This window comes from Pelodiscus sinensis, chromosome 3 (genome assembly GCF_052426305.1).
Source record: "Pelodiscus sinensis isolate ZL-2025 chromosome 3, ASM5242630v1, whole genome shotgun sequence".
Taxonomy (NCBI): Eukaryota; Metazoa; Chordata; order Testudines; family Trionychidae; genus Pelodiscus; species Pelodiscus sinensis.
Window position 1 is genome coordinate 187,312,735 of NC_143054.1, and position 13,814 is coordinate 187,326,548.

Consider the following 13,814-nt stretch of genomic DNA (forward strand, 5'->3'; position numbering starts at 1 on the left):
CAAGCCCCGCCAGCGGGAACTGAACAAGCACAAGGAGCAAAGGGCTTAAGTGGCTGCAAGGGAGGTTTCGGTTGGACATTAGGAAAAACTTCCGAACTGTCAGGGTGGTTAAAGACTGGAATAAATTGCCTGGGGGGGGGGGGGTTGTAGAATTGCCATCACTGGAGATATTTAAGAACAAGATAGACAGACACCTGTCAGGGATGATCTAGATCAGTGCTCACCAACCAGTAGATCAGGAGCTACTGGTAGATCTTGGAGCTTCTGACAGGTGATCCTGACTAGTTTTGCCGAGAAGCTTTCAAGCATTGGCACTTCAATTGTCCCTCCACCCACTGTCCTACTGCTCCTGCCCTTTGCCTTGGAGCTGACCTTCTGGGAACCTTCTGCTTGCTGTGCAGTGTGTGGGAGACAAAAGAGGGGTGACGCTTGTGTCAGGGTGTCCTTCCCCCCTCACGTGTGTACACTATCTCCACACAGAGAGAGGGGGATGGAAGGAGCTTACCAATGCAAATCTGTCACTGTCATACACTGTGTCTCTGTCATTCTCACAAACACACACTATTCTTCACACTCATCTCCCGACCCAACACATATGTGAGGGGTTGTTGTTACTACTTTTGCTGCTTGCAAAGTGAGCTATATTTGGTTTTTGACTGGTTTGTGCATTTCATAATTTTCATTTCTCTTTTATGCTTATGTTTAATTCTGAGAGTAGTGAGTTCTGAAATGCCTATCCTGTCGTGCCTAGAGTACTTATCCTTATGTAACTGCTGCTTCTGGAAGTGAGTGGCATGTCCCGGCAGCCCCTGAGAAAGGCAGAGCAGGGGGGTCTCCACATGCTGTCCTTGCTTGCAGGCACCACTCCTGCTGCACCCATTGATCGATAACGGGAAACCGTGGCCAACAGAATCTCTGGGCTCAGTGCCTGTAGATAAGGAGCAGCACATGGTGCCATGGAGCCATTACTGTACATGCCAGCTGCTTTCAGGAGTGGTGCAGGGCCAGGGTAGGAGTAAGCCTGCCTTAACTCCACCACCCAGAAGCCATCTCAGTTAAACGGTGCCTAGCCAGAACCTGCTTCCTGAACCTCTGTCCCAGCCTTGAACCTCCTCCTGCACCCAAGCTCTTGCCCCAAATGTAAGTTCCCCCTGCACCCAAACTCCTTCCCAGAGCTTGCACCCTGAAACCCTCCTGGACTCCAATCCCCTGCCTTGGGCTAAGCCCAGAGCCCCTCCCTCACTCCTTGGCCCAAGACCAGATCCTGCACCCCAGTCCTCCACCCGAGCCTGGTGAAAGTGAATGAGGAGGGGAGATGGAGTGAGCAGGGTGAGGCCTCGGGGAAGGGGTTGGAGTAGGAGTGGGGCCTCAGAGAAGCCGCTGGAAGGAAGCAGGGCAAGGGTGTTCGGGTTTGAGGTAGATCTTACATTACTCTTAAATTGAAAAAGTGATCTTGTGATTAAAAAGGTTGGAGACCACTGATCTAGATGATGCTTAGGAACTGGACTTAATGGCCTCTCAGTTCTAGTATTCTATGAAAGGGGTGAACTTGAGACCTTTCAGTTAGTGCCTGCACCGGAGAGGGGATGGATGGCTAGGATGGAGACAGGATAGTTAATCAAATTTTACCCTTTGTCACTGTCATGGCTCCTTCCCCACTCTGGCATGATAAATGCAGAAGTGGGGGCCAGCAAGTGTACCCCAAAGCCTTATCTACCAGGCTTTGGTATAAAACTTCCCCCAAGATCTTAAAAACCCTAGATCTTGGGAATAAAACTTCCGCTGCCACCACCCAAATGTTGCTAAAGAAACCAGGGGAAAGATCATTTGGGAAATCTTCCCCCTAAAACAAAAATCAGGGCACACCATTAACCACTGCCAGGTTAATAAAAGAAAAGAAAGAACTTTTATTATTACAACAATATTCTGGTTGCAAGTATAATGACTAGAGAGGAAGGTAACAAAATATACTCATGGAGAAACTCCATGGGCCTAGAACTTAGTTACAAAGAAAAGCCAAAAAATCTTTTAGGCAGTGCCAGATCTCAGATCCCATACCCAATCCATAACACAATAAAACCTAACGAAACTACCTAAACTTTACCCTACTTACAGAAAATGAAGAATGGTGTCTTGGAGAGAGAGAGACATGCTTGTCCCTCTCTGTAGCTGCAGAGAACTCTTAGAGAGAGACAAAAAAAAGGGAGAAAAGAAAAAAACCCAAATTCCTTTGTCCCAGTTTGAAAAGTCCCACCTACATTCTTATTGGTCACTCCACCTGGCTAGGTATAGTTAACCCCTTAATCCCCAGGCTGCTGGCTAACCCTCATAATCATGACAGTCACCTCCTACTGAAGTTTTACAGTTTTGAGGAAATAAAGGGAGGAGTAAATAGACAATTAGGTAAGATTTTAGTGACTTTTAAAGATACTTTATGAAGTTACACAGTCTGTTTTTACACTTTTAATTTCATTCCTCTGTCTGTGATGGAGTTTCTTGGGGGGCATGATCTGAATAAGCTGAATTGAAAGAGAAGTAAAAAGAAAGACTATAAATAATATAAAGAAATAAAACATAACAGTAAAATACCAAAGGGGTGGGGGGATGAGAAACAGAAGCAAAAAATGGTGAAATAACTTTGGAGAGAGAAATATACAGGCAGTCCCCGGATTACGTACAAGATAGGGACTGTAGGTTTGTTCTTAAGTTGAATTTGTATGTAAGTCGGAACTGGTACATATTGTAGGGGAAACTCTAGCCACACATTTCTCCAGAGCTCAGTTTTATTCTCCCACACCTCACTTCCCTCAGTCCTTTATTCTCAAGCTGAGGTGTCTGCTGAAAAAAGCCGCTCCGCGTCTCCCTGGTCTGCTGGGGGGGGGGGGGGGAAGGGGGCGCTAGCTTCGCATCTCCCTGGTCTGCTGGGGGGAAGCAGCTAGTGCGGGGTTTGTAAGTAGGGATCTGATGTACAGGCAGTCCCCGACTTACGTCGGATCCGCAGTTACGAACGGGGCTGCCCCGGAGGACAGGGACTGCGGGACCTCGCGGTACTGCTGCCCATGTACTCCGGGGCTTTCTCCGCGTCTCCCTGGTCTGCAGACCAGGAAGACGCGGAGCAAAGCTGCGGAGGTGCTTGGGCAGCGGGGCAGCCCAGGCGCGCCTGGGCTGCCCCGCTACCCGAGCCCCCCCGCGGCTTTGCAAAGCCTCGGGGAAGCCGGCAGCGGAGCAGCCCAGACGCCCCGCGGCTGTCCCGCTGCTGGCGTCCTCAGAGGCTTTGCTCCCCGTCTCCCTGGTCTGCTGGTCTCCAGCAGACCAGGGAGACTGGGAGCAAAGCCGCGGAGGACCCAGGCGGCGGGACCGCGGTGCGTCTCGGTCCGCCGCCCACGTCTTCCTGGTCTGCTGGGGTGGGGGTGGGGCGCAGCTAGTACGCCCCCCCCCCCCCCCAGCAGACTAGGCTTTTCTCTGGACGCCTGTGGCAGAGCAGCTGGGGCGCTGCTGGTTGGTCCCACGGCGCCGCTCTGGGCGCTACTGGACCAACCTGGCAGCACCCCAGCTGCTCTGCCCCAGGCATCCTGATTCAGCCGCTGCTGGTCAGTTTCAGCAGCGGCTGAATCAGGATGCCTGGGGCAGAGCAGATGGGGTGCTGCTGGGTTGGTCCAGTAGCGCCGAGGAGCAGCGCTACTGGAGCAACCCAGCAGCACCCCAGCTGCTCTGCCCCAGGCGTCCCCAAGTCAGCTGCTGCTGAAACTGACCAGCGCTGACTTCAGGAAGCCCGAGGCAGAGTTGCTCTGCCTTGGGCTTCCTGGAATCAGCTGCTGATCAGTTTCAGCAGCAGCTGACTTGGGGACGCTTGGGGTTCTTAAGTTGATTCTGTATGTAAGTCGGAACTGGTGGTCAGTTTCAGCAGCGGCTGAATCTGGACGCCAGTTCTGACTTACATACAGATTCAACTTAAGAACAAACCTACAGTCCCTGTCTTGTACGTAACCTGGGGACTGCCTGTATATATATAATAGCAAAACAATGAAAAGGTTGTAAATAGGCAAAAATAAAGCAAGAACTTGAACTCAAGTCATTTAGAAACATTTGCAAAAAATCATAGAAGGAAAGTTTCAGATGGTATCACTATTTCCTGTAAAAGATTTAGTTGCTGTATTCTTAATCGCTACACTTAGTTCTATTTTTTCATAGTTTATTTTATAAGCTTAGTGTGAGAAACTGCATAAGCACAAAAGACATAGTGGAACTTACCTAGAAATTCCTTTTTTATCATGAAATAAAAGTCTTGAATTACTTCATTGCATTCAGCAGGCTTTCATTCTGTTCACAGAAGCTTTAAGCCATATTTTAGGAATTTGGTTATACTTTATACAATATTAAGGTTCCATTTATATTTTATAAAAAATTAAGAAATGATTCCTAGATGTTCTAATAAATGGGTAATCAATTTTATATGGGTCCTTTAATATTTGTATGAGTTAAGAGGGGGTTTATAAGTCTTTTACAACACATTCCATTGATGTTCTTATTAGCCATTTTTAATGCGTGCTATCCACAGCTATAAGATTCTTATAACATTTCTTAATAATCCATTAAGCCTTTATTTTAAGGCTCCATTTAAAAATGGTTTTGTAAAGTATGAGCAGGTAATGTCTTTTCCTTTTGGAAGTGGATGTTGCTTTTAATGGCAGTGCCACACTCTGAGGTCTTTACCCTCTCTCTCACCTTCTCCGTTCAGCTATAGGGAAGAGATGAGTAGTGAAGTTTCTGGTTGCTGTGGTGCGGGAGATTAAGTCTTTCTTTTCTCTCACCAATTATAGGCATAAATAGGTTTGTGTGATCTTGCCATCTGCCTGAGGAAAATCCACTGTCAGCCCCTTATGTGTAAGGTTGTTGCGTGGAGGAGGTTGTGTGGACATTTGCAGCTTTCCCCATGGCAGGGGAACAAAGACTGAGGACAGTGGAGATTTGGCTACACTAAGCCCTCCTGTTGCTCAACCCTAAAGGCAGCTGAAGTAGACATACTTACCAATGTTTTCTTCCATGCAGTAAGGTCAACGGGTACTGCTCTCCTGTTGACTCCAGCTACTCTTCTCGTCCTGGCAGAGTTGATGGGAGAGTGCTTGGAGATTGATTTATCACATCTAAATAGATGTGATACATCTACCGCTGGTGGATCCATTTCTGTGGCATCGATCCACCCACATAATGAAGACAAGACCTTTTCTCAAGACTTTGGGGCGTGGGTGCAAAGAATCTCCTGATAGCCCCTCTGGCCCTCTGTTTATCATAAAAATTATTCAGAACAAAAGTGCAAATATAAACTAGGGATGTTAGTGTGTAATTGAATAGTGTAACCGCATAAAATTTTAGCAATTACGTGACTATTCGATAGTTCCGGGGTAGGGCTGGTAGCCAGTACTCTCTAGCGTCACCCCTGGGGAGCCCCCTGCCATGCTGGCTGCTGCCCCTCTATTAGGTGAGAGCCGGTCTGCAAGGGGAGCCAGTTTAAAAACCAGCTCTCCATGCAGACCAACTCCTGCCTGATACAGAGGCAGCAGCATGGGGTTGCAGCAGCTCCTGTCTGCGGAGCACCCGAGCTCTCCGCGTACAGGGGCTGCTGCTATGGGCCCAGGCTCACTGTTGACAAAGGCCTGCTGCTCTGTGGCAGCATCCTCTGTTCCCTCCCTCTATCAAAAGCAGCAGTGGGGGGGGGGGGGGGGGAGGAAAGAGTGGTTCCTGCCTGCCACTCTGCCACTGTAGGAGGCAGCAAGGGGTAGCAGGCGGTGTGCAGAGCCAGGCAAGGGGTGTGCAGAGCCGGCATGTATGGAGAGCTGGCTTGAAAGCTGGGCTCCTCATGCATATCAGCTCCCATCTGTCCCCTCACCCTCTGCTCTGCTGCCTCTCTATTAAAGGCAGAGGTAGGGGACAGGTGGAGTTGGCTTCCCATGGGCACTGGCTCCCGCATCCCCCTGCTCCCCGCTGTCTTTGATACAGAGGCAGCAAGGGGAGGGGATGCGTGTAGTTTACAGAATTAACTGATAAACCTAGGCTTATTGGTTAATTGTGTAGTTGTCTACACGTTGACATCCCTAATATAATCACAGAATAATAAAACCAGAAAGAACCTCAAGAGATCATCAAGGTCAGTCCCCTGTACTCATGGCAGGACTAAGGACCAGCTAGACATGTTATAATGAAACATTTCATTATACTTATATTGGTTGCTTTAGTACTATCAAAATCTCTCCAATATCTCTTGTCACAGGAACAAGACTGTAATTTAGACTGTATTTGTATAATGGATGTAATTGATCTCATGGATTCCATTAGTTTAGTGCTTCATGTGCTTAATATATACACACCAGAAGATTTACTTGCTGTTGCTCAAGTCCTTAAATAAATTTTGTTTTTCTTCATTTAAGTCATTGTTCAAGGGTGGGGTTATTGTCCCAGGGAAAGAGGATAATCCCAGCCCTCTCTCACTGTATCAGCTTGGGGCCAGGTGAAAAGCACCTGTCCATGGCCACTGTAGCAGGCACAGCCAGGAGAGGGGTGCATGTCCCTCAGCTGGGGGACAGACAGACACACAGACAGACAAACTTTCTACAATATATAGTAGGTAGCTGTCCCTTTTTCCATCCCTTCTACTTCCGGGTCCAATGGGGTTATAACTGTCCTGGGCCTCATCTCTGGCCCTTGCTGCCCTCCTGTGGTCATTCTGTAGTATAACTGCCCCTGTTAGCAAATCTCTTCCTTTCTGTTTTTTGAGAAATAATCACATTCCAGGCAAGTCCCATTGTCCTGCCACAAATAAACTCTTTCATTGCTTTAAGAGGAAAATGCATACCAAATTTGGTGGTTGTAACCATTTAAGAGGCGTTCTTGAACAAATGAACAGACAGACACACATTTCTAAAATATGTAGTAACAAGATTTAGAGATTTTTCATGTAGATGGGTGGAAGTGACAGTACAATTGAACCAATTTCTCTGTGATTCCTGAGCTGCCAAGTTAACACTGAGCTTCAAGGGAGGCTCAGAGATCAGGAACTCTGAGAATTAGGGTGTCTGCACTGACCACGTTTCAGCGCTGCTGCCATAGCACTGTGACGTGGGCAGCATAGTCATTCTTTATCTCCAGGGAAGATCTCGCCTGGTGATAAAAAATCTCATTCCAAATGAAGTGATGAAGCTTTTACAACACATTATATCGATCTACTCATTAGCTATTTATTGCTAGGAGCTGTGCTATCTATATTGGTGCTTTTCAGCGGTAAAACTTATATCACTCAGGGATGTGCTTTTAAATTACTAAAGTTTTAGTGTATAAAATGGCAGTGGGTTTGTTATTTTATCACAAGGGACAGAGAGGTTACAAAGCCTTTGATTTAACTGGTTTTGGAGAGGAGGAAACTACTCTGTTTGCATATTTGGTTTCAAATACATCTCCATAATGTTGCTTGCTGTTCCTGAGAAATTCTGAAGGAAATACAGCAGCTTTCACTTTACTGCCTCAGAGCCAATGTTTCCACTATTTTTTGCCTTCCATGTGCAGAATACATTTTGTTACTGCTGTAAGGTGGAACTAGCAGGCCAAAGAACAGAAATATTACAGTGACATCAACAGTTCAAAATTTTAGTAAATGTAATGCACCCCACAAAAAAGTAGTTGCAGTTACTACACCCTAGTCCAGTGGTTCCCAACCTTTTTTATACCGCCGACCGGCAAACCCATTTACAAGCTGTTGGCGGACCTGCAACATTTTATTTGTGTATTTGCATATTCATTATGAATATGCAAATACACAAAATGTTACCTGTCCACCAACCCATTCACCCGCTGACCCCGTCTTGTCACTGCACATCCCTCTACCTGCAACTCCAGAACCCACTGTCCCCATCCAGCCAACCCTGGTACTCTGCGTCTCTGTATTATTAAACCTGCCAAACCCACCCTAGTGCCCACTGTCTCTCATTTCCCAATACCCCCTGCTGCCAACTTCCTTTTGGCAACCATCTCTGTCTTGCCTGGAACCTGTCCTGCATCCGCTGTCACTACCAAACTTGGCACACTGTGTTCCAGCAACTCCTGACTTAAATTGACAACCTTCCTTTCTTCAAATGTTGTCCCCATGGGTGCTCCATGGTTGTCAGGTCGTCCCAGTGCCGCAGATTGGAGTTTTGCATAGCAGTAGTCAGCCGGACCGCATGTGCACAGTTGGCGTCTCGTGATGTTTGTGCCCTTTTGCACAAGCGCAGGGTCCGACTCCTGCCAGTTCTTTCATTGCTGCTCTTGGTGGCAGACAGAGTGAGCCCTTCTACTCAACTGTTCTAGTCAGAAAAAAAAGCTCTTAGTTAAATAGTTCAGTTGTTTATACTCAATTTCTAGTTATAGTTTACTGTTAAGGAGTTTGTCGTTCAGTTTAAAAAATGTTTTTTAAACTATGTAGCTACTAGCCGTCTTTAAGACCACAGCCAAAAAAAAAAAAAGTAACCTGGGAAAGAAACAGAAATGAACATGGGGGCAGATGAGAGCACCCCCTCATGATGCCGAGGTCACAGGGCTGCAAAAAATGCAATACTTGTTGTAAGCCCATGCTGGCCTTCGATGGTACTCTTCTTGTATTAGGTGCCTCGGTGAGGCACATGTGCCTCAAAAATGCCTGCACTGTTCTAAGCTAACTGTGAGGGCATGACGGGACAGAAAGATGTGACTTTACATGCTCTTATTTGACAAAGCGCTCCAGCCATCAGACTCTACACCGTCCACTACTTGCTCAGATCCTGTTATGGCCCAAAAACGAAGGGCCTCTTCCCTCAGTTTGGGCTCTTCGGCAAAGAAACGTGCCTCACCAGTGCACTCACTTCCACCTGTTCCAACGAGTAGGGTCAGCACGGGGGATAAGCTGGGAACATCTGTACTAAATCGAATAAGCCTCAGACTGTCTCGTCGGCATCGGCACCCTCGCTACTGGCACTGGGGTGACCAGGACAGCAATGTTTGGGAACCGGGCATGATTTCCCCTCTTACAGAAGACACCAGACATCCTCCTGTTGCCGCCTCAGCCCCAGCACCACTGCCGGACAAAATCAGCCACCACAGCTGCTGGAGCTGAAGCCAGCAGCTGTGTGGCGGCTCACTAGGCCAGTGCCGCCATGAATAGCCAGCTTCAGCTCCAGCCGCTGCCGTGGCCCAGCAGCCAGCTGTTTGCAGCCTGGCACAGGTCTGTGGATTGGCAGTTGGGAACCGCTGCCCTAGTCCACCTGCCAATGTTTCTGGTTTTATAATCTTTTTCTAAACTTAAAAATGTTTTTATTCCTGTTGCTCTTAGACGCAGATAAACAAAAGAAGAAACTGACCAGTTAAGAGTAAAAGTGAAACTAGCTACATAGGGCAATTAACATTAATTGTTCAAAATGAAAATCTGAAAATCAATCTTTTTTCTCTAGTCTTTTATTAATCTTGAGTGCTATTCAAAACAATAATGGACTGCATCTTTTCAGACAGAAGTACGCATTTGTAATTTGATGGTGTACCTCTAAATGTATTATAAAGCTTTATACTTAAAGACTGTTACATGACTTAAAATGTTTTTATTGTAATTTTTTTTTAAAAAAGATTAAACTAATAAGTCCTTGATGTGTGCCTACCTTTTTTGTACAGTTTGTATTTTTGCCATTATCTCTTGATCTGGTTTGACTCTTCAATGAAGAGTGAGAATTAGTTTATGAAAATTAACATCAGATAGTGTAGCACTATCAAACTACATAAATAGCAGCATAATATTTCTACATGAGCTGAAGTAGGGTCAGATGAATGAATCTTTAATTGCCAAATTTAGAGCTAGATTGTCTGCAGGCCTTATTTGGCTATACTGGAGAATGGCACTTTGGCAAGAAAGATTGCTTTACTCCCTTTCTCCGACCTGCTCAGAGGGTGAATCTGGTTGTGAAGAGGAAAGCTAGTGGATGGGAATGCAGATGTGGAATGAGAAGAGCACCGCGAGTAAGCTTCTTCATGAAAAGAGGAGAAATAACTTTCCCATCCACTAAAGCAAAGGGGAAGCAAAGAAAATGTGACTGCAGTCACACTTTGTTTTCTGTTGCCCTCCTGGAGAGATACAGCTACACACTGTCCCTGCTTCGGGGAAGATTGTAAAGTTGGAATCTAACACTTTGTTTTGAAAAAGCAAGGAAATTTATTAAACATGTATCACCACCACACAGGAGTTAGTATCTCCTATTGGGAGATGTTTTCCTAAGGATTGTGCAATATAGTTTTAATTATGGACAAACCATGCAATTGTTTAAAATATTGTGATATGCCATCAGACTTGTTTGAAGCAAGACACTAAATGACTTGATTACTTAAGGTACCCATTGTATGGCTAGTTTTGGATTCAAAAGCACATGAAGTAGTGTTATAAGATGGCATTATTGTTTTCTACATGTCTGATGCATATAGGCCAGCCTCAGCATAGAATAGTCAAGAGAACTGCAAATACACTACAGTTAACAGTGAATTTAAATCTCCAGGTGGTGCTTGCATTCACTGTAGAAGACTGGAAAAATTAATTTTTCTAAAGCAAGAAACAACAGGACATTAAGCCACTATGTCAGCCTAGATATATGCTTCAAAAATTTTGTACTGCTCACCGCTATTCAGGTAATCTTTAACGCAAATTGTAGGACATAGTTGAAATTCCATTGTAACAATACCCAACAGAGAATATTAAAGTAGCATTAAGTTTCAAATGCCTGAAGCAAAATGCTCTCTCACACACTCTGGGCACTTGGAGCTCACTTGAACACACTGCATTACAGTCTAGTATTATACTCAGTCTAAAATGGAAGCCCAATTTTAATTCTATCTCCAAACACTTGGTATACTGCAGGGAAAAATAATTTATTTGAATATTGCTTTTTAATACCGTGCAACTGAACTTTAAAGCTATATCATTTTCTTCCACTACTGTAGACTTTTGTAATCTGACTCTTTCATTAAACTTAAATATACTATCGAGATGCTTCCTTTGCTAATTTACGAGTTATAAGGTTTTGAAGTCACTCCAGAAGTTTTTCACCATTCTGTGCTTTAGCTCATTTTGTAAGAAGAAAATGCTGTATAAATATAGAACATGTAAAACAAAAGACATATCGTATATATTTGCACAGATAAATATATATAATTGTACACTGTTGCTTAAAGAGTTATCATGTGTCTCGGGTGCTGAATTGTCAAAACCATTATGGAACTATGCAAGTTAACTGAAACAAGTGCCAATAAAACCTTTGCACCATGCCATTCTTTGATGTATTCTGCATAGGACATATTTTGCAACTTAACTATATTAGAAATGTTTGAGAGTTTAAAAAAGTTACTGTGAATTTTTTGTGACCTTTAATAAGCCATCCACTATATAGACCTTAGGTGAAGGGGAGAATTTTTGGAAAACTATAAACATTACCAAAATATATCTTACATGTGAATATTTTTAGGTTCAATTGTTCCGTATCTGATGATAAGGCGGGAAGTAAATGCTGTGTGCCCCATTAGAAAGCTACAAAACTACCATTTTACTTGACAGGAAGCTGTTTCTTGCTCACATTGATTGAGATAGAATCAGAGAAATGTAGGGATTTTGATAAGTCATCTAATCCATTCCCCAGCATTGAGGCAGGACTAAGTATTATTTAGACTATCCCTCACAGGTATATGTCTAACCTCTTCTTAAAAATCTCCAGTGATGGATTCCAAAACCTCCTTAGGCAATTTATTCCAGTACTTAACTACCCTTATCAATTAGAAAGTTTTTTGTAATGCCTACCTAAATTTCTCTTACTGCAATTTAAGCCTATTACTTCTTGTCCTGTTCTCAGTGGATAAGGAATTATTTATTAGCCTCCTCTTTGTTACTACCAGTATCTGTTATGTACTTGAAGACTGTTACCATTAGGCATGTAAAATCCCATTTAATTGGTTAACCTGTTAAATGTAATGTTTAACCAGTTAACTGATTAAAGGGGTAGTGGGAGCAGCCCTGGCCTGCGATGTGCCTGGGCCCTCTGCAGACTGGGACTGCTTCAGTCAGGCTGGAGTGCCCCAGTCGGCGGCTGACCCTTGCACACCTGGAGCAGCCATGGCAGATAGCTGCTCCAGCCTCCACCGGTTAACCAGAACCAGTAAGCGTCACCCTTTAAGGGTGATGATTACCCGTTAGATAGTTAATCTTTCACATCCCTAGTTATCATGTCCCTGCTCAGTCTTCTCCATATTAAACAAACTCATTTTTTTCTGTCTTTCCTTGTAAGTCATGTTTTCTAAACCTTTAATCACTTTTGTTGCTCTCCTCTGGATTTTTTCCATTAGTCCACAACTGTCTCAAATTGTGGTGCCTAGCACTGGGCACAGTACTCCAGTTGAGGCCTTATCAATGCTAAGTAGAGTAGAAGAATTACTTCTTATGTCTTGCTTACAATAAATACTCCTGCTTATACACTCCTGAATGTTGTAAAATTTTTAAAAAAGTATACATCAGTGTTCTCCTGTTGACCCCTATTTATCTTGTGATCCAATATGAACCTGAGATCCCTTGCCACAGTGCTCCTTCCTAGGCAGTCATTTTCCATTTTGTATTTGTGCTATTGATATCTTCCTAAGTATAGTACTTTGCAGTTGTCCATACTGAATTTTATTGTATTTACTTCAGACCATTTCTCCAGTGTGTCAAGATCATTTTGAATTCTAATCCTATACTCTAAAGCAGTTGTTCTTAACCAGTGGTACAACTCAAGAGAAGTCTGGGGGGTATGTTAACACAACTGAAATTTGAAGAAAATTTGAATTTTTTTCAAGTTTTACAGCGCTTTATTATTTGTATACTTTTTACACCCAAAAATTTCTTCACCTGTCTGGCTACAATTAAATTGTTTAAACACATGTTTTGCAATGGTAGAAACAAATTCTGTGTGTCTGAAAACTGTAGGTACTGGGGGTACTTATAATTTTTTTTAAAAGGGGTACTTTATAAAAATAGGTTGAAAAACACTAGTGTTCTGTGAACAACTCGCAGGTATGCTACGACCTCTTCTTTGTTTTTGTTACTTCTTTGGTTTGGTTTGGTTTTTTTTGTGTGTGTGACGACAATATATTTTTTTTTTTTAAGAAAATTGTCACAGGTGTTCCTAGGGTATTTCTAATTAAGGAAATTTTTCCACTTTTCCCAGTGGCTGATGGAAGCCTGCTTGGGACATGCGGCAATTAAAGGGGCCGCAACCGCATTTCGGCCCGACCTTCCAAGGTCTCTCTGGTTACTCCCCCTGATGCTTTTTTTTCCCCCCTCAACAAATTTTCCCCGGCACTTTTTTTTTTTTTTTTAGAAACCATCTGGCAACTCTCAGTGTTTCGCATACAAAAATATTATTGTTTGGTGTTCGGCGGTCTCAAAAAGAAACACTGCTCTAAAGGACTTTCAACCTCTTCCAGCTTCGTTTCTTCATAAGAGTATTCTTTATGCCATTATTCAAATTATTTATGAAGATACTGAATAGAACTGGACCCAGGATAAACTCTTGTGGATCCCTGCTCAGTATGTCCTTCCAGTATGAGTGTTGAACCATTATTAACTTCTCTCTGAGTATGGTTTTGCAAGCAGTTATGCACCCATTTTATAATAGGCTCATTTAGATGATATATCCTTAGTTTGTTTATGAGAATGTCATCTGAGACCGTTTACAAAGCCTTACAAAAGTCAAGATATATCATATCTACTGCTCCCCCCATCCAAAAGTCTTGTTATCATGTGAAAGAAG

The 13,814-nt window shown here is 43.9% G+C and overlaps 1 protein-coding gene across 2 annotated transcripts in view; it reads left to right on the forward strand.

Moving 5' to 3' along the window:
• WDPCP (WD repeat containing planar cell polarity effector) overlaps positions 1–13,814 on the forward strand; it is a 248,485-nt gene that overhangs the window by 555 nt on the left and 234,116 nt on the right. The window lies entirely within an intron of this gene.